We start from the raw sequence: 22249 nt of genomic DNA, 5'->3' as shown, positions 1-22249 counted from the left end.
AAAATGGCTCTGAGCACTATGGGACTCAACTGCTGAGGTCATCAGTCCCCTAGAACTTAGAACTACTTAAACGTAACTAACCTAAGGACACCACAGACATCCATACCCGAGGCAGGATTGGAACCTGCGACCGTAGCGGTCGCGCGGTTCTAGACTGTAGCGCCTAGAACCGCTCGGCCACTCCGGCCGGCCGGGTATGGAGACAACCCGATGAATCCATGAAGGCTCTGTAATGGTGGGGAGCGTGTGCAGTTAGTGATATGGTACCCCTGATACGTCTACATTCGACTCTGACAGGTGACACGTAAGCAAGCATCCTGTCTGATCACCTGCATCCATTCATGTCCATTGTGCGTTCCGACTGACTTGAGCAATTACAGCGGGACAATGCGACAATCCACACGCCCAGAATTGCTACAGAGTGGCTCCAGGGACGCTCTTCTGAGTTTAAACACTTCCGCTGGCCTCTAAACTCTAGAGACACGAACATTATTGAGCATATCTGGGATACTTTGCAACGTGCTATTCAGAAGAGATCTCCACCCCATCGTACAGATTTACTGACAGCCCCGCAGGATTGATGATGTAAGTTCCATTCAGCACTACTTCAGACATTAGTCGAGGCCAGTGCACGTCGTCTTGCGGCACTTCTGCGCGCTCGCGGTGGCCCTACAGGTGTACCAGTTTCTCTGGCTCTTCGGTGTAAAAGCACTACAGTAAAAATAAAAAGCGCATTCAAAATTCTTGTATATAAAAGGATTTACCACTCGATAGAGTCCACTTACAAGTGAAATGTAATTTCTTAATACTGTAGACTATATAATCACAACGATTAGTAAATCCGTAAAGGGCGTAAATTGTCATTTTAGAGCAAAATACTTCCATCAGAAAGTAACGTTTGGGGCAACTAACGTGGCGGACGTCAGCTTGAGATTTATTGGGAGAGTCCTTAAAAATGTAGTACAATGACAGTGGCACGTAAAGTGCCCTCCGCCACACACAGTTGGGTGGCTTGCGGAGTATAAATGTAGATGTAGCTACAAGTTTGTGGTGTCATGACAACTCTTTTTATTATAGCTCCACGGTAATGCTTTCAGAACATCTTTGTAAGCGTTTCCGGTACTGGAAATGGAAACCGTTAGAGGCATCAGCCGCAGGAGGCGGCGGATCGGCCCAGTTACGGAAGTGCCTGGTGAGAGGCTCAGGGAGGCGGCGGTTTGTTGTGTCTGGCTGGCAGGCAGTCAGTGAGGCAGGGCTGGGGACAGTGACCAGAGCACGAGCTGGGAATTCCCTGCTCGCCGCCCATTCATGCAGCCGCGACCCACTGCTGGAAGTAGGCGGCGGCGGCGCGCGTGCTTACGCTGGCCCCGGCGTATTTATGGGCGGGGATACCGGAGCGCTGCCGGTCGGCCGGCCGGCCTTCCCTCGCTGCATACGCTGCCCATAACGTCACGCGACCGCCTAATACGGAGACTCATGTAACGCTGACGACCCCTGAAACAACGTTCGCTTCATAACTGCACCTATAGGGAATGCTAACTTTCAGGTCATCACTAGTTGTCGCGCTGCGGCTCAGGATTCCCGAAATCACTTCAACTCAGCAAAGCATCAGGTTTCGACGAAGTCCCTAGTCAGGCTGTGTAAACGAGCTGCACTGTTATTGTTGTGATCTTCAGGCTCAGGACAGATTTATTGCGGCTCTCTCCGCTGCTCTGCCCTCTGCTAGCTCATTCGTTTCTGCATTAACTAGAGCAACGTACAACCATTTCAACCTGCTGACGATAGTCAAGCGTTTGTCTCCGTCTGCAATTTTTACCCCGTGTACGTGTTCCTTGGTGTCATAATACGTATCCTCTTAAACAGTCACATCTCTTGGTCTCAGGGGATATACTCTCTTAACCAGTCACACCTCTTACTCATATTCCGCCCTATATTTCTTTTCTTCTCGATTCAATGGAGTACCTCTTCATTAGTTGTCACATGTATTCGTATAATCCTTGTCATTCTCCTGTTACCGCACATACCAAAAGCTTTTTTTCTTATTTTTGTCTGTTGGTTCGTGCCCACTCAGTCATTTCAATAATGGAAAGACAATGCGATAGTGTAGTCACTTACGACGATACTAACGCAAGGACAACACAATACCCAGTCTCCGAGAGGAGAAAATTTCCAACTCGATCGGGAATCGAACCCAGGTCTCTTCGTGTAGCAATCTGCCGCGCTGACCGCGTAGCTACCGAGGCGGTCGTTGCTGCTGGCCTTTTCTGTTCATCGTCTGCATTTCACTTCCATGTAAGGCTACCCTCACTGTAAATCCTCCTCTAAATCGTCACATCAGCGAGAAAATAACACAAGTCGAAATAAAAGACCAAAGGATAGAAAAGCAAGTGAAAACGCTGAACAGAGGAAAGGCCACTACCCCTGACGGGTTAGAAATTCGATTCTACTCAGAGTATGAGAAAGAATTTTTCCCTCTTCTAGCAACAGTGTACAGTAGGTCTCTTAGAGTAGGGAAGTGAGTACGTGCTGCGCAAAAAACTATTAATAACATGATGTTTCTCCGACATTTTAACGATGCTAATTATTTTTTTAGAATTCTGTTATGATTTATGTGATGTTGTTGTTGTTGTGGTCTTCAGTCCTGAGACTGGTTTGATGCAGCTCTCCATGCTACTCTATCCTGTGCAAGCTTCTTCATCTCCCGGTACTTACTGCAACCTACATCCTTCTGAATCTGCTTAGTGTATTCATCTCTTGGTCTCCCTCTACGATTTTTACCCTCCACTCTGCCCTCCAATGCTAAATTTGGTATCCCTTGATGCCTCGGAACATACCCTACCAACCGGTCCCTTGTTCTTGTCGAGTTGTGCCACAAACTCCTCTTCTCCCCAATTCTATTCAGTACCTCCTCATTAATTACGTGACCTACCCAACTAATCTTCAGCATTCTTCTGTAAGCATTCTTTATGTGATATTAGTTATAATTTAAAACTGAAGTAATTACTCAATAAAACAAGTGTTTATCATTCTCTAAAATTTTATCAACCATCAAAATAAATAAAAAAAGGTTCCACTAAAGAACCAGGATTCTCACAGTGTTCCGCCAGAGGAAAAGTTTGGGTATCCTGCACTAGAGGGGCAAAGCGTTCCTAACGATTTTTTTTAAAAAAGAAGTAATTCTCATTTACAAGAAGGGTCGTCGGTAAGAGGCACAAAACTATAGGCGTATATCTCTGAGATCGGTCTGTTGTAGAATTTTTGAACATGTTTTGTGCTCGCGTGTTATGACATTTGTGGTGACCAAAAATCTCCTTTGCGGGAACCAGTGTGGGGCCTGTAAACAACGAGATTTGAAACCCAGCTCGCCCTGTTCGACCACGAGACGCGGAAAATAGTAGATCAGGTGCTCGGGTAGATGCGGTGTTCTTTGACTCCCGTAAGGCATTCGATACAGTTCCGCACTGCCGCCTAAAGAGCAGGGTACGGGCGTATGGAACATCAAACCAACTTTGTGATTGGGTTGAAGAGTTTGTAGCAAACGGGACACAGCATGCCATTCTGAACGGAGAAAAGTCTTCAGATGTAAAAGTAAGTTTGACCGTATCCAGGGTAGTGCTGTAGGACCAATATTTTTCAAAATATATGAGGGGCGATCAAAAGTTTCCGTTCGAAGTACAGTCCAGAATCGGTATACCAATCAGGCAAAATCGCCGTCAGCATTGAGGCAATCATCCCACCGACGTAGCAGATTGGAGATACCCGTTTGGTAAAGCACCGTGTCCTACCGCTTGAAGAAATCCGTAACTGCCTGCTGAACATCGTCTGACAGGAATAGTCGACCATTCAAGGCTTTATTTAAGGGACCGAAGGCGTGATAATCTCGTGGGGAGAGATCACCACTACAGGGTGGGTGCTCTAGTGTCTCCCACTTGAGGCGGCATAACTTCTGCGTTACATTTGCGATATGCGGTCGTGCGTTATCATGAAGCAGCAGCTCCCCTTTTGGCAGCAGTCCCGGACGTTTCGCCTTAACTGAACGGCGTACTTTCTCCGGCGCCGTGCAGTAGCCTTTCGCAGTGATGGAGACACCAGGTTCTTTGAAATCATCTACATCTACATCTACATTTATACTCCGCAAGCCACCCAACGGTGTATGGCGGAGGGCACTTTACGTGCCACTGTCATTACCTCCCTTTCCTGTTCCAGTCGCGTATGGTTCGCGGGAAGAACGACTGTCTGAAAGCCTCCGTGCGCGCTCGAATCTCTCTAATTTTATATTCGTGATCTCCTCGGGAGGTATAAGTAGGAGGAAGCAATATATTCGATACCTCATCCAGAAACGCACCCTCTCGAAACCTGGACAACAAGCTACACCGCGATGCAGAGCGCCTCTCTTGCAGAGTCTGCCACTTGAGTTTGCTAAACATCTCCGTAACGCTATCACGGTTATCAAATAACCCTGTGACGAAACTCGCCGCTCTTCTTTGGATCTTTATCTCGGATCAGTTTATCCTTATTGACAAGCAAGTCGACGAAGAGGCATCAACTAAAAAGGCTTACACCATGTGTACTCTATCTACCTTTCCAGCAGTTAGGCTGGCTTTGGAACTCCTTGGGACGAGGCGACGATTGACGGCAGCACTGAATTGTCGACGCTTTGGACTCTGGCTCCCAGTGGTGGCACCAGCTTTCGTCGTCTGCAACAGTGCGCTCAATCAACGTGTTGCCTTCAGCACTGAAAGGCATTAGGTGCTTCAGGCAAACAGCCATCTGGTTTGCTTTTGGGATTCAACGCCGGGGCTATCCACTGACTGCAGACCTTACGATAGCCTAACTCCTCCCGGATAATGTGCTGCACGCTACCGAAAGTGATGTCGAGATCCTTTGTTAGTGCACGAATGGTTATGCGCCCGTCCACCCTAATCGCATCATCAAATCAAGCGCCTGCTGGTCGTGCGTAATGGAGAGGCTGGCCTTCCCGATCGTCCGGCGTCTTGTGTCGAATCGTGACCAGCACGAAACTTGGCGTACCATTTCACAACGGTGATTTTCGGCAGACGCTGCCCTATACACATTCTTCAGTCTCTGATGTTTGTCTGCCACTGTTTATCCTTCGACAGCTTAGAAAAATTAACAATACATTGGTCCTATTCGGTGTTTATACACTGAAAACTCAAAGAAACTGGTACACATGCCTAATATCATGTAGGACCACCGCAAACACGCAGAAGTGCTGCAGCATGACTTGGCATGGACCCGACTAATGTCGGAAGTAGTCCTGGTACCATAAATCCTGCAGGGCTGTCCATAAACCCGTAAGAGTACGAGGGAGTGGAGATCTCTTCTGAATAGCACGTTGCAAGACATCCCAGATATGCTCAATAATGTTCATGTCTGGAGAGTTTGGTAGCCAGCGGAAGTGTTTAAGCTCAGAAGAGTGTTCCTGGAGCCACTTTGTAGCAATCCTGGACGTGTGTGGTGTCGCATTGTCCTGCTGGAATTTATCAAGTCCGTCGGAACGCACAATGGACATGAATGGATGCAGGTAATCAGACCGGATGCTTACGTACGTGTCACCTGTCAGAGTCGTATCTAGACGTTCCAGGGGTCCTATATCACTCCAACAGCACACACTGCGCACCATTACAGAGCCTCCGCCAGCTTGAACAGTTCCCTGCTGCAATGCAGGGTCCATGGATTCACGAGGTTGTCTCCATACCCGTACACTCCGTCCATTCTATACAATTTGAGACGAGACTTGTCCGACCTGTTTCCAGTCATCACCAGTCCAATGTCGGTGTTGACGGGCCCAGACGAGGCGTAAACTTTTGTGTCGTGCAGTCATCAAGGGTACACGAGTGAACCTTCGGCTCCGAAAGCCCATATAGATGACGTTTCATTGAATGGTTCTCTCGCTGACACTTGTTGATGGCCAGTATTGAAATCTGCAGGCAGTTTGCGGAAGGGTTGCACTTCTGTCACGTTGAACAATTCTCTTCAGTCGTTGGTGGTCCCGTTCTGCAGGATCCTTCTCCGGCCGCAGCGACGTCGGAGATTTGATGTTTTACCGGATTCCTGATATTCACTGTACGCTCGTGAAATGCTCGTACGGGAAGATCTCCACTTCATCGCTACCTCAGAGATGCTGGTCCCATCGCTCGTGCGCCAACTGTAACATCACGTTCAAACGCACTTAAATCTTGACAACATGCCGATGTAGCAGCAGTGACCGATCTAACGACAGCGATATTCCCTTGATGTCTTATAGTAGAGGTTGCTGACCACAACGCCGTATTCTACCTGTTTACATGTCTCTGTATTTGAATACACATGCGTATACAAGTTTCTTTGGCGCGTCAGTGTATATATACTCCAGCAACGCTCTCGTGTGCATTTTATATCCACTAAAAAGTAAGTCTGCCGTCCACTATGCGTTTCATTCCCTCAGCATCGTCTGTATTTAATTTGATTACAGGCCGTTAGCCCTGTTCTAGTTGCCTTGTTGTTCGTAGTATAACTTCGGTGCTGGACGCTATCCATTACGTTCAGTTCGTCTTCGAAGTCCTTTTCCTGCGGATTGCTAACCAAAGAGGCCCAGATCGGAGATTTCTCCACTCGGGGACTGGACGTTGTTTTTCGTATCGACGTAATTCCGCTGGTGGGCTGGCTGAATGGGCACTACCAAAAAGAAGAGGAAAGTCCGTTGCTGTTTCTAACATATCAGAATAAAAATACCATATATCTTTTCCCAGAACTTCAGTTCCGTTTTAAATTATATTTTTAGTTTTCAATTAATTTATTGCTTTCTGTGAGCGTAGAATGAATAAATGGGCGTATTCTGCAACGCGTAACTATAATTTCCAGCGAAAAATTAACATAGATTGAGTAAGTCTTCTAAGGTACTGGCTGTTTCCTTTTCGTTAAAAAGTGTTGAGTAAATCGGTACCTTCTTCAGTTAAAACATCTTGTTTCTTTTCTGTTGGGATCGACGTTTTTCGAAGCTGTAATGTTTGCTTGGACTGCATTCCATTCAGTTATTCGCTTTCATAGAGGCACAGAAAATATGTCGCCTGCGTCTTTGAACCTTCTCATAAAAGGTTTTTCACAGAAAGTCGGTGTAAATACGGAAGTCTTGCGCTGATGCATGTGGCGAGTATTTCGTGGATGTAAATAACTGAAACAAGATTGACCTTCAAATTCCTAATGTAGCGCCTGTGAACAGAGTTTTCGTTTGGAACCGTTCGGAATTCAGTGAAACACATAATACTGATACTGCAGCCAGTAAGTAATTATTGGAACTTTTGTTTTAATTTTTCGGAAATCGCATGAGCAGAGAGTGGTTGAACGGATCCATAGTGCTGATGTCCTGTATCACGTCTAACTGTAGCAGAAATCTAGAACATTTCTGAGTTTAAACATAAGATTGCAAGGAACAAAATGAGCTGCGTGGCACACGGTCCCCACGCACAGTATGCTAAGAGACCAAGCGCATTCGATGTTTCTGATCTGTGGATTCGTTATTGTGCGGAAAGCTTGAAAAAGGAAACGCAGGAAATACGTTACTGTGGGTTATGTAACCACGTTTGCGGCTGGAATGAGAAGTTCCTGGTGGGCAAACGCAGCCCGTTATCTTAGACGGAGTCAGCCACGAACGCGTATGGTGTCTCCGACGTCTCAGAGGAAGGATGACAGAATTACTTAAGCTCACCTTACTGTCATCTGTTGGAAACTTAGTGCATAGTAAGGTTTGCAATTCCAGACTTTTCCTGATATCTACATCTACTCGGCAGGTCACCTTGTGGCTCTGTAATGAATACTGATTGTCACCATGAAGGGCTGTCAGATTTATCGTATTTCTACTGAAAAGTAATTAATCTGTGACCAATAAACTCGTAAAGCGGCAGACGCCAGGTTGACGCGAACTACCATTCTCTATCACCGTCACAAGCCAGTACCAAAAATCACGTTACGAAATCAAAGATCTAACTTGCCCCATCTGAAATGAGCCAGGAGTTGCTCGAGAACTATTTTATAGGCATCAATAAATATTTCAAAAGTGGCTGGCCACAGTTTTTCAATTTATATTCATTTAATACAAGTCACGTATCCTAGAATATCCATGATAAGGATTTGTGTGATTTATAGTGAAAAGTCATTAATCTGTGAGCAAAAGGCGAGTATAATGGAAACTGTCAGGTACATACTAACTATAGTTCCTCCCATACTGTCGCAAATTAGTACCCAACATAATCCTACAAAAACGAAGCTTGAACGAAGAGATTATGGACCCTAAGATGAAACGTCGGAAATACGAAGAACTTCCGAAGCCATTACTACTGATGCCTGTAGTAAATGAGAAGTGCACTGTTTTCGTAGAGAAACCAGCAGTAAGATTTCGAGTCCTTGTTGGCATTCCATTGCGGAATTACTCATGACGTCATGTCTATTAAGCAAATAAAGAAATGTAGAATTTAATTACATCTTTACGTTACAAGTCGTACAGATATAGTGCTATCAGCTTTATATCGGATGTGCGATGTGGCCTGCATGCGATGCAGTGCATCCATCCCCAAGTCGTATCACTGTTTCACTCATCGAATAGTGTCACACGTTGCATGGGCATGACATTGTTCGAGTGTGTATACGTCTTGAGTTGCATCAGTATTGGTGATAATTATTCAGGTTGCACCACAAACGAGAGCCCAGGAAATTTATGTGTGATCTGGCGGGCCATGAAACACAGCCACTTCGTCGTATCTCCAATTAATCGAGAGTGGTGGCAGTTTGCAATGGAAACTAGCAAGCTTTCCTCTGAACGAGAACGCTTGTACAGTTTTCCCCGCGTGCATTGCAAGTGACAAAGTTAGTGGCGGTTTAGTGCAAGTGCTTGCCATATACCGTGGAAATATGCATTGCCAGACAAACGTTGATAGCAGCTATTTAGTCTCTCTCTCTCTCTCTCTCTCTCTCTCTCTCTCTCTCTCTCTCTCTCTCAGGAGCTCCCTCCTGTAGTCTATATTCGCCCTGTGTGCAATCTTAATTTCTATTCTTTACTGTAATGCCGTCATCCCAGATCACGCCACATTTTAAAATCCTGGATTTTGAGCATGACAGGAAGCTGCTATTTTGTTGTACAGTTAAAGGAACCACGAGTCTGCCACGTGTGGTGCTTCGAGTTATACCACTGATGGAGCATCCGAAGGCATTAGTCGTTTCTAATGGTACAATGAGAACATAGTAAAGATCCTTCAGTACAGCCAGAAACTGCATAACACATATAGCATGGTTATGAAAACTCTGGACGTCCAGACTGCTACTCCAGGTGTTCTGTTTCTCATAACAGTCAGTCAGAGAGTCTAGATCTAGATCTACATCCATACTCCGCAAGCCACCTGACGGTGTGTGGCGGAGGGTACCTTGAGTACCTCTATCGGTTCTCCCTTCTATTCCAGTCTCGTATTGTTCGTGGAAAGGATTGTCGGTATGCTTCTGTGTGGGCTCTAATCTCTCTGATTTTATCCTCATGGTCTCTTCGCGAGATATACGTAGGAGGGAGCAATATACTGCTTGACTCTTCGGAGAAGATATGTTCTCGAAACTTCAACAAAAGCCCGTACCGAGCTACTGAGCGTCTCTCCTGCAGAGTCTTTCACTGGACTTTATCTATCATCTCCGTAACGCTTTCGCGATTACTAAATGATCCTGTAACGAAGCGCGCTGCTCTCCGTTGGATCTTCTCTATCTCCTCCATCAACCCCATCCGGTACGGATCCCACACTGCTGAGCAGTATTCAAGCAATGGGCGAACAAGCGTGTTGTAACCCACTTCCTTTGTTTTCGGATTGCATTTCCTTAGGATTCTTCCAATGAATCTCAGTCTGGCATCTGCTTTACCAACGATCAACTTTATATGATCATTCCATTTTAAATCACATGTTGATTGCAAGTGATATTAAAACACTGTGCTAATTTAAAAGTGGTGAGTCGCATTTGTTACTGGGCACCACAACTGAAAAGACCTCCCCAAGATGCTTCTGTCAAGAAAACAGAAATAATAGTTTAAACAAAATTTAACAATAATTCGTTGTCATTTAACGTGAGTGCATTTGTGCAAGAATACTAGGTTATTTGTTTATGAACAAACCTTTAATTCTAATTAGTGTGAATGATCTGAGTGTAACTGAATATTTATAACCTTTCTTTATTTAAATATTGTTGTAATATATTAGTTTAGTCCAGGCAATGGTCATGTTGATAGATAGATGGTTGGTGGGTTGGTTGGTTGCCTGGTTGGTCTGCAATGAAAGAGACTAAACTACACGTTATCAGTCCCTTTATTCGTTATGTGGCAAACCAGGAGTAGTTATCAAAGGAAGGAGGCGAAATGCAAATCCTGGAAAGCCTAAGTGTAACTCACACAACAAAAATCGAGATAAAAGCCCAGAAAAAAGTCAGCACGGGCAAATTGGTAAAAGATCAGTCAACACAAGGCATTACAACCATTAAATGAAAAAGAATAAAGAGACTAAGAAGGTGGAGAGGGTAGAGGCCAGGCAGGGGTGGGGGGATAGGGGGAGGGGGAAAAGGTCAGGGCAGACCAATCTTGGAGCTCCCGACTCCCAGCAGTCGAGGGTAAATAAGGACCGACAGTCCGCTTCTGGGACCTCCGTTTCCTGAATCGGCATCCTGGTGGCCAGTCAGCGTTCATTTCCAGAAATCCCAACATGACTCGGGATCCAAACGAAAAAGACTGGCTGCCCAGCTTGGTGGAGGCCAGAGGCTAGATCCTGGATAACCATAACCTGTGGGTGAGGAGAGTAGCGCTGGTCTATAGCCAAAAGGCTGCTAAAGGAGTCACCACGGATTGGGATACTCTTGACAGTTCAAGAACGAATATGGCTAAGGGCTAATTCAGTGGCCATCAATTCAGCGGTGGAGGTCCTGCAGCTGTTTGGCAGAGAGTGGAGCTCATGGCACCATGCATGTGTGCAAGCAAAGCCTCTTCGTCCATCGACTGTTGAGCCATTGGTGAATACGACTTTCAAACCCAGATACGTCTCAAGGATAGCCAAGAACAGCCGGCGAAAAATCGTAGGGTCAACGGAATCATTTGGACCAAAGGAGACCCTGAGAAACCCAAAGGTTGGGCCACAAGCCATGGGGAACGAATGCAACGTCTCCCTGACCAGAGGCGAGAGCAGATGAAGTTGCGATACCGGCCGTCTGCTTGTTGTTCGTTTGGAAATTTCTTGAGCTGTTGGGCTTGCCATACGTGTCGCAGAGGGTCTGTGTAACGAAAGCCTTTGCCTAAGCAATGTAAAATTTCACCATTATCAATCCAGCGGCCCTCTTTGAGAAATCGGTACGGTTGTATATAACCTCGCTTTCGCTGTGGACACGTTTTTACTATAAATGTTGTTTGCAAATCAGTGAGAAAATCGTGGCAGATGTTTATTACCACTATACCAGTGGTATTTGTTTTTTCGTTCCATTCGCTGACAAGGCGTGGGAACAATGCCTTCCAACGTGTCTTTATGCGAGCTGTAATTAGTTTAATTTTAACAACTGGTATTAAGCGATTTGTTGGAGGTCTCGGGAGATAGTACAACTTCTGAAACCGGTTTCAGTAATATTACCACGAGATAATTAGCACCTTCCTAGCGTATTTGAGGTTACATTTTTAATATTGGTGATCGTCTTAACAAATTTAGTATTACCCGTATTGCTCGTCTCTGAATACATCCCCCGACCTGACGCAGAATCTTTACTATCGAACAATATTTTGGAATAACGTTTTGTAAGTAATCTTCCCAAAAAGAGCTGCATTTAATCAGTATTCACCAGTGAACCAAAAACCGTCATTTGTTCTACCAGTTGTCCCTAACAGAATCAGGCAGCAACTTTTAAATAAAGTGCGGTCACTTTTGTTATCTTAACAGTATTTTCAGTGAGAACTATTAATACGCAAACGTCGGACATTAATGTGCGTAAACAACAAGTAAGTGCAGTGGCCGAAATTAGTTGTAATCTTTATTGTTAACCATTCATAGTTACGGATGACTTTGGAACACACTAAATGTGGAATGCGTTGCTGTAACTATCTCACCGTCTCCATATGGTGTCTTTGTTGCACATTAATAGGAAAGACTTTGACCAAAGAGCGATTGGATCGTTATTTACATATTTTGTTGGTGCACGACAGTAAATATCTCTAAGCAAATGGGACTAGTGCTCTAGTCCGCATCGGTAGCTGTGGGGTCAGCGCGACGGATTGCTAACCGAAGAGGCCCGGGTTCGGTTCCCGGTCCGGTCGATTTTTCTCCGCTCGGGGACTGCCTATTGTGGTGTCCGTACGTTCGTATCGTCGTAACTGACAAAGATAATCGTCTCCACTACGTTGTCGTATCGTCTTTGCATTATTGGCTAAATAGGCACGACCTGAAAGCCAATAAACTAAAAAAAAAGTACGCTATGATTATATCTTCAGCCGCACCAGAAGCATGTACGGATCGTGGAACTAGCACTCTGCGAATCGCAGGACTGTGGACTCGGTGTCACACGTAGTGTTCACTGGATGACCGTAATTTTTCTTCTCTCTTGTTCGAAAACAGCACAAGATATCGGAAGGAAAGAAGATTCAGTTTTAACGCTCCCTTTGCGAAGAGGTCCTGAGAGACGATGCAACAATGGATTGGGGAAAGAATGAGGAAAGAAATTGGCCGTTCCTTTTTCATAGGAACTATTCCAGCAGTATCCTTAAGCGATACAGCAAATCCACATTCGACTTGGAAAATGGCTTGGATACAGTTTCAAAGTGATAACATCTATTCCTGCTGAACAGTCCCATTTATCGGCAGTGTCAAACGTACAAAAATAATGGACTCTCAAGAGGGAGTGAACTTCGTGTGTTCTCCGCCAACTGTGGAGGTTGTATCAGAAACAACAATGAATCTTGCACGCCAGACCCCCATGAAAGTAATTTATGGGATTTGAATAGGACTGAATAGTAGTTGTAATGGACTCATCGATGCAGACAGTGGTAATGCCGATTGGGAATTTGTCGAAACAGCAATAAAAAGAGTTTGTGAAATCGATGGCCACCCAGCAAAAAAAAATGGCGAAGTCAGTTTCATTTGACACTAAGTCTGTGATTGTGAAAGAAAGAGGAGAGGGGGGCTTTCACAAAGAGAATAAAAGATAGAAAGTGCGTTGGCGCCTGATGGATTTGAAGCTCGAGTGGTTGGTACATCTGCCCTTATCAACGGTTTGCACTAACTGGAGTGTGCCATTTCCCTGATCTAAATAAGTTCGTATTTGGATTTTAAATGTAATGACGAGATAATAACATCTTTAGGTGGATATTTTGTAGACTTCAAAGAATTGCAATTCAGTGATTCAGTGTACTCACTGAAAAACGCCGACTTAAGTACGAGGGTGGTTTGATAAGTCTCGTAAATCTTCATAAAGGCATAGAACATCTTTATTGTGCCTTCATGGTTGGAAACTTGGTTATTCCAAAAAATGTTAGTTGTTGACGGCGTCTGAGTTGATCAGCGTGTAGACTGCGATTGAAAATGGAGAAAACTGTGTTTCGTACTGTTGTTAAGCATGTTCATTTGAAGGTTTGGACTGCCGCACAAAACAGATCTGAGTGGCATGAAGTTCATGGGGATTCTGCACTATCACCGAAGACCATTTACTTTCGGATTAATGAATTTAAACTTTAGTTGGACCAGTGCCGAAGACAAAGTGCGCTCCTGCCACCACAAAGGAAATCATTGACAAAACCCAAGATATGGTAATGCAAGACCACCAAATAAAAATTCGTGAGATTACTGAGACTGCAGGCATCTCAACTCAACGAGTGCATCATAACCTGCACGGAGAATTGGCTATGAAGAAGCTGTGTACGAGGTGGATACCGCGATTGGTCAGAGTCGACAAACGTGCATCCTGCATAACATTTCAGCAAAATTTCTGACGATGCTTAATCGTAACCACCAAGACGTTTTGCGCCAATTTGTGACCATTGATGAAACCTTGATTCATTATTACATACCAGTATTGTTTTGTATTGTATTGTATGTTAATCGGGGACCTAGAAACGACGGAGAGGCTCCGTCCCCGCCACAGCCACAATGGTCTACAACCCCACGACAACTACGGCAGTCCACTTCACCCCTCAGCCGCTCCACACCGAACCCAGGGTTATTGTGCGGTTTGGCTCCCAGTGGACCCCCCAGGGTATGTCTCACACCAGACGAGTGTAACCCCTATGTTTGCATGGTAGAGTAATGGTGGTGTACGCGTATGTGGAGAACTTGTTTGTACAGTAATCGCTGACATAGTGTGACTGAGGCGGAATAAGGAGAACCAGCCTGCATTCGCCGAGGCAGATGAAAAACCGCCTAAAAACCATCCACTGACTGGCCGGTTCACTGGACCTCAACACAAATCCGCCGGGCGGATTCGTGCCGGGGACCAGGCGCTCCTTCCTGCCCGGAAAGCCATGCGTTAGACCGCACAGCCAACCGGGCGGGCTACATACCAGTACTCAAACAGTGGAAAAGGGTGTGGTGAAAGTGCACAGACAAAGACCATTTTGTCAGCTTGCAAGGCGGTGGCCACTGTCGTTTGGGATTCCCAAGGAATAATTCTCATAGATTACTTGGAAAAAGGCAGAACCATAACTGGACCCTATTATGCTTCATTGTTGGATCGTTTGAAACTGGTCTTGGCTGAAAAAGATCAAGATTGGCACACAAAAAAGTGCTCTTTCACCATTATATGCACCATCCCAAGTATCAGTAATAGCAATGGCAAGAAAATGGTTTTCTCGTTATGAGGAGGATCGTTTTGACATTAGTGACTCTCCACGTCCAGGAGAACCTTCGGTATTTGATGAACGCGTTAATCCACAGTGATTCATGTCAATGTACTCGAGTTCTGGCTAAAGAACTGACAAATATGACAAACTGTGATCATTCCACTGTCATGTGACATTTGATTGCTATGGGGAAGGTTCAAAAATCGGCTTCATGGGTACTGCATGCTCTAGCCAAAATCACAAAAATCAGCAGATGTCTATGTGTGCATCTCTGCTTGCTCGTCATCAATTGGCTCATGAACAACACCAACCGACCCTATCCTATATCATTATAGATGACGAGAAATGGTGTCTTTATGCTAACATAAAGAAAAGAAAGAAATGCTTGAGCCCAAGCAAAGCAGCAACTCCCTGTACAAAGACTGGTGCGCTTCCCCGAAAGATGTTATGCATTTGTTGGAACAGCGACAGTGTGATGTTCTGTGAATTGCTTCCCTGACGTGTGACCATCACTGCTTACATTTACTGTCAAAACTGACACGTCTTGCAGACACGATCCAATAACAACGACCAGGAAGACAGCGTGATGTGATGCTACTACTCGATAACGCCCGCTCGCATTCAGTTAGTCAGCAGTTCCCAATGTTTCTGAGCCCATTACACCTATGTGTAATCAGATATTGACTGGTACCCGTTCCTCCCCCCTTTTCCACCGTATCAACATTAGTGTCTAACTAAACTTCAGATATTTGGATTTTGTACGTGTTTCATTAAACCACAAACTAATCGGTGAGTAAGACTATGAGTTTCTGAATGCATTGATGGTGGTAACCCTCTTCTGTTCAATATGAATGTCTTTGGAATTGTATATTTTACAGTTTTTTGAGAATGTCTTGACTCAGTTACTACACAATAAGAACTAAAGTATTACTCTTGTTCAATATCTGACTATTATATTGTATAAGTGTCAAACATGCTCTCAGCTACGCTGTACTTGATCTAGGGATTTCATAGTAAAATTGCGTAGCTGTTATCCATACAGCACAAAAAGCATTCAAGCATTAAAATATTTCTGCAAAAATTATGAGTCTGAGTTTGTTGAACATACTCGATACATCAAAACCTGATCGCTGTTGCTTCTTTTAGCTGTAGTAGCTCTTTTTCAAAACTCATCAAAGCCTCTGTAAGGTGCAGTTTTGGCTGTACAAACTGATACACTTATTCATTTTGAAGCCTTTTATGGCACAAATTAGAAACAAATCCATACACAATACTGATGTGTTCAATTCCATAGAAAGAGATACTCTAAATAATGCAGATGGTACAATCATTTTTGAGATTTCAGATGTCTGTCTATTATTTGAAATGGATGAGTTTTATACCAAAATATGTAACATGAAAGAGCCTATTCGACAAGCTGTCCAAAAGTGACATGGAGCCTATTGAAGAAAATCCAAAGTCTCATAACATGCTCACATTATTTTCATTTATGGTTTCTAGTGCTGTGGCTGAAAGAATGCAGCTTCGCATATATGGCATTCATTTAATAATATTATTAAAGAGTCTCTTATGTAATAGTGATCTGCAACTCTGGTATAGTCATGGTAGGTAACAATGTTCTGATAGAAAATTCAATACAATGTTTTGTATCAATCCCAGTCTTTGAAATAGATCATGAGACCAATTTTTTGGTTTGGTTCTGTAGCTACAGTTTTCAAAAAGAGATGTTTAGAGAGTACTGAAACTACCTCTTGAGGAAATGAATTATTGCGTGTTTAAGGAGCTCAGAAAAAATGATCTTCATATCCTCCCATTATTCCAGAGGATTTGGTTTAGAAGAATGAAATGGTGTATTCTTCAACTTTGCCTGACCTTCCATTGTCCCCACCCGGAGATCCGATTGGGGGACTATTACTCCGGATTTATGTTTAACAGAAGATTCTGGCATGGTGCGCTACTGAAGGAAGAACTCGCCGAGGACGACCTAGATTAAGCTACATTCAACAAGTAATAAATGACATCGGGTGCCAGACCTATGCAGATATGAAGAAGAAAGTTGACAAAAGAACGGAATGGCGTGCTGCTGCCAACCAACCTGTGGGTTGATAACCGAAGAAGAAGAAGAAGAAGAGAATGAAATGCAAACTGGCTCTAGCACAAAAATCATTTTTGGAAAAGATAAATTTGTAAGCATCTGATCTAATATAAATTTAAGTGCTAGGAAGTCTTCCTTAAAGGTATTTGCCTGAAGTGTGGACTTGTCTGGAAGTGAAACATGGGCAATAAGCAATTCAAATAAGAAGACAATGTAGGGTGTTGAAACATTATGCTGCAGAAGAACACCAAAGATCAGACAGATAGAGGAAATAACTAATGTGGATTTACTGTATCAGATTGGGGAAAAAAGGTATTTATATCTTAACTTGATTAAAAGAAGATATTGGTAGATAGGCCACAGCATGAGACATGAAGGAATTGTGAGTTTGTTTATGGAGGGAAGCGGGGTGGGATGGGGGGGTGGGTAAAAATTTTTTGAGGAAGACAAAGGGATGAATGCAGTAAGCAGTTCCAAATGGACATGGGCTGCAGTAGTTTTTGGAGATGATGAGGCTAGCACTGTATAAAGCAGTGTGGAGAGTCCATCAAATAATTCTTCAGGCTGAAGACCAACAACAACATCTTCACTCCCCTCTCCTCTCCTCCTATTTCTTAAATGCACTTTTCATTGCACTTCTCATTTCTCTTTGCCTTAATCCATCTTTACTTATTCCTCCCTTCTGTTGTCTCCGGACTAAAGCTGGTACAGTGCTTAAAAATGTACTATCTAAAGCGTTTTCTGTAAACAGTCCTGCACAGCTTCAGTGCGTTTAAAGTCCCTATGATGTCTGCCCTCATCCACACAACCTGTGGAACCCTTTGAATTTGGGCTTTGAATGACCTCACTTCCCTTTCCCATTTTCCTCTAAGAAGGAGGAGCTAATAGTTTAAAAATCTAAGTATCATCTCCTCTTCTTTTAGATATCTGTATTGTCAGTACTTCGAATTTCATCTCATGAAGGTAAGTCTAGATATGTATATTGTCAGTACTTCGAATTTCACCTACTGAAGGTAACTTTTTGGTAGCCATTCTGTCTACAATATTTTATGAGCTATAAGAAGGTACGGACTATAAGGCTCACCTTAATTTTAAGCAGTTTATTTTTAAAAAATAACATTTTTATTTACTGTTTTTATTATTAGATTATAAGCCCAGACTGAAAAAATTCTTAGTTTATAAAACCAAACTGACCTTTAAAATCCCCAGAAATCTTCATCTGAGCTTTATGATGCTTCATAAACCTGTAGCACCAACTAACTCCATCCTTAAAGTCTGTCAAGTACCACTGCAGCACTAACTTATGAGCATGTATTTGAATCATTTTTGTTTTAATTCCAGTGCCATTTTGATGATGTCCTTGAATCCATTTCAATATGTCATCCTCTAGTTTTGACCATTTTGCATTCCGTCCTCTATTTCCACATTTAGTCTTCTTCATTTTTTTCAGTTCTTCTTTAATGGCCTGTTGATCATGAGTGTTTTCTTTTTCTGTTGGTTGGGGGCTGGAATTCCACTCAGCTGCTCTGTTTCCACATTCAGTTTACAGCTCACGTCATATGAATACCTGTTATTTTTCATATTTCGAAAATAGGTACTAACAAATATTTTGTACTGTAACCGATTACACAAATCACTCTCAATTCAAGTATAACACAAATCTATTTCAATTAAAGTTAACTGGCATCATAGACTGCAATATGTATTGTAGGCTAGACAGTATTCTTGGTTTGTAATGGCAGGGTGGGATGCAGACAGTGTTAGCAAGCTTATAAATTGCCGCAACTCATGTTCATCGCATCGGTGCACTGCTGCTGTTAGTTGAATCCAATTTTGCCAGATAGAGATAGGTTTCCCACGACATCGAATATATGGCCATTTTTAAGACTGGTGGGAGTATTAAATCAAACACTGGACATTTTTATATTAATTCAAAATATAAGATGTACCTTAGTTTTGGAGGAAGTTCTTCTATGAAATAAGTGCATCTTATAGTCCGTAAAACATGGTATTTAATTTTACAGTTTGCAGTTTTATCAATTTAAGTAAACCATTGTGCAGATACATGAGGATTGTTGGTAAGACTGTTAAAACAAACTACAATGATCAGTTCTAGATCTGAAATCTTTTTTGGATGCCGATGAAATATGATTTTAGTTGGTGAATGAAAATGGATGTTATTCTGATTAAATTTGTTTTTGCAACATTACAATAGTTGCAAATGTATTGAATATTTGCATTAGGTACTATGGACTAGTGATGAGTAATTGAGACAGGCAGTTTGCTATTTATGTTGCCATTTTCTGTTCTGTTCCAATCCTATAACATCTTGTAAATTTTCATGCACTTATTTCCTCATTAGCCAGAAATTCTCTCACATTTCCACTCTAATGGCACAAAAATCTTATGTAGGCAACGGGAATATATTTTCAGCTTTATTACTTGATTATCTGTATTTGGTCAATAATCTTGTCACATATAGCTATTTGGCAGCTTTGAATAAGGTGATACAATACAATATTCTGAGAAAGAAAGCTGCTGCTCACCATATAGTGGAGATGCTGAGTCATAAATAGGCAGAACAAAAAGAGTCATAGATAGGCAGAACAAAAAGATTTTCACACTTAAATCTATCAGCCAATGGCCTTTGTCAACAATAGACACACATACCTACCCACACACTCTCTCAGTTGCCGGAGACTGCAGTCGTGTCTGTGAGTTGCATTTGTGTGAGTGTGTGTATGTACGTATGTGTGTCTATCGTTGACAAAGACCATTGGCTGAAAGCTTTAAGTGTGAAAATCTTTTTGCTGTGCCTATCTTTGAGTCAGCATCTCCGCTATATGGTGAGTAGCAACTTTCCTTCTGAAATATTGTTACATTCCATCCTGGATTTTCCATTGTGTGGTACAGCACAAGTGTGATAAGTTCATTCAGACAGGGCAGATTCAGAACTTGCTCTGTCAGTTTTAATTTAGATTTTATATAGTTGCTGTAGTTGCCTTCAGAAGAAAGAAGGAAATCACCTCAATTACTCATGACAATAATGATTGCATGTATATGCTTGAAGAAATATGTAAGATCTCATTTAGTCCAGTATCACTCATTCATTCCTAAAATGAGCAAACTGCAAAAATTTCAGCAACTGATTAAATCAAGTATATTTTGTGGATTAGGACCATCAGAATGCTGTAGTTAACCTTTTAATACCATGAAAAGTGACATTTATGAGTGCTGTACTGGTAACTCTGTTTTGAGTTATACATCGGTTGATATGGTTCAAGTGGCTCTAATCACTATGGGACTTAACATCTGAGGTCATCAGTCCTCTAGACTTAGAACTACTTAAACCTATCTAACCTAAGGACATCACACACATCCATGCCCGAGGCAGGATTCGAACCTGCAACCGTAGCAGTAGCGCGGTTCCGGACTGAAGCGCCTAGAACTGCTCGGCCACAACAGCTGGCTGGTTGATATTACACAAGATGTTACTGTCTTGTTGAAGTAAGGTTCACACTGTTGAATCCAAAATCTTGTTGGCAAAAATATGTAAAAATTGCAGCCTGCCTTTTATTAGAACTTCTGTTGGTTAAATGTTTGATTTTTCTGCACCTAAAGTTATTGGTTATTTGACATTCCTTGCTATCCTCTGCTAATCTCTGCCTACATGATTCAGTGTTTCAATGATCTATGTATAATATTCTAGTCTACATCATCTTCATGAACCTTTCCTCTTTAGTACTCCTTCCATTGTTGAATTAATTTGTCTCCGTTGCACTAGTGTGTACCTCATTAGCCTGCTTGAAAGATTTCTTTTGTCACATACCTGACAGCTTCTCATTTTGCACTTAGTCAGGCTGTTTGATTTTAATATCTGTGTTGAGTTCTCACCCCTTCTGTTAGCTAAAGTGGTATGTAGCATTGTCTTTGTAACTATTCTAGTGAGCCTGTATGGCAACACATCGTATATAATTTTGGGAACTCAGTAACTATATTGGTGCCCGCCCAGCTGGCTGTGCAGTCTAACACGCTGCTTCCCAAGCGGGAAGGCGTGCTGGTCCCCGACACGAATCCACCCAGTAGATTAGTGTCCAGGTCCAGTGTGCCGGCCAGCCTGTGGACGGTTTTTAAGGCGGTTTACCATCTGCCTTGCCGAATGCTGGCTGGTTCCCCTTATTCCGTCTCAGTTACACTACGTTGGCGATTGCTGCGCAAACACTGTCTCCAAGTACGCGTACACCACAATTACTCTACCACGCCAACATTTGGGGTTTACTCTTCTCGTATGAGACATTCTCGGGGGAGGTGTCCTCTGCGGCCTGAACCACACAATAACCTTGTGTTCAGTGTGGGGTAGCGGTGGGGCGGGTGGACTGCTGTGGCCAGTTGTGGGGTTGTGAACCACTGAGGGCAACGGTGGGACGAAGCCTCTCCGTTTCTAGGTGCCCTGTTCAATACACAGTGCACAACTATATTGGTGCAGAGCAGACTGCCCCTTGTTCAGAGCAAGTAGTATATGGCACCACAACGAGCCAACAGATTCTGTACAATCTCCACAGATAGCTATGGTGTAGTGTGTGGGCTGGCAATGGTGTTTGGTAGTTCAGTAAACATAATTTGACACAAACTACTTTATTCTTCATTGTACCCTCAAGTGGAAACAATAGGAGTGCTGCGTGTCCTCTCACACTGAAAACCTGAAAACTAAATGTATGTTTGCAGGAGCTGAGGCTGCATGTGAACGTTGTGTTTAGTCTTTGTATTGCAGCATCAGATATGCTTCCAGTTTTTTCTTGTGTTCTGTCGCTGGTGGCTCCATTATCATTATCTTCTGTGCTTGTGATATGGCAAAATAAATAAGTCCTGTGCTGTAGTCATGTTGTTTCAGAGAGGCTTTTGTCTTTTACTGAATAATGTTTTCTTTGTATATGCAAGTGTGTTGTTAATTTCTTCTGGGGCAATTATCGTGTGTGATATTACTTCCTTGTTGGGAGTAAACTTTCACTTTTAATACTTTTTGCTGAATTGGTTAGTTGTTACATACATTCATGTCACTTATGAACTTTTCTTTCTTTGTTTTGTTTGTTCATAATCAGTATTGTCTTCTGAGATTTATTTCCTCAGTTTCTGGAATAATTCTTGTGTTTGTCTAAACCTGTTTTCAAATCATCATATTCAAAGGATAACTGCTAACCACTGAAACTAGAAGCAAATTGTTTTTCTTTTCTAAATAAAGTTCTGTTATTCATGCAACTATAAACAATAGGCTCATTCATCCCAGAAAATAAAAGGAAAATTGGATGAAGGTAGTACTTTTGGTTCTG

General features: G+C 43.0%; 1 protein-coding gene across 3 annotated transcripts in view; it reads left to right on the top strand.

The window, feature by feature from the left end:
- LOC126254123 (cation-independent mannose-6-phosphate receptor) overlaps positions 1 to 22249 on the top strand; it is a 633915-nt gene that overhangs the window by 592367 nt on the left and 19299 nt on the right. The window lies entirely within an intron of this gene.

This window comes from Schistocerca nitens, chromosome 1 (assembly GCF_023898315.1).
Source record: "Schistocerca nitens isolate TAMUIC-IGC-003100 chromosome 1, iqSchNite1.1, whole genome shotgun sequence".
Classification (NCBI taxonomy): domain Eukaryota; kingdom Metazoa; phylum Arthropoda; class Insecta; order Orthoptera; family Acrididae; genus Schistocerca; species Schistocerca nitens.
Note: the sequence above shows the minus strand (reverse complement) of the source record. Positions and strands in the feature narration are given on the sequence as shown.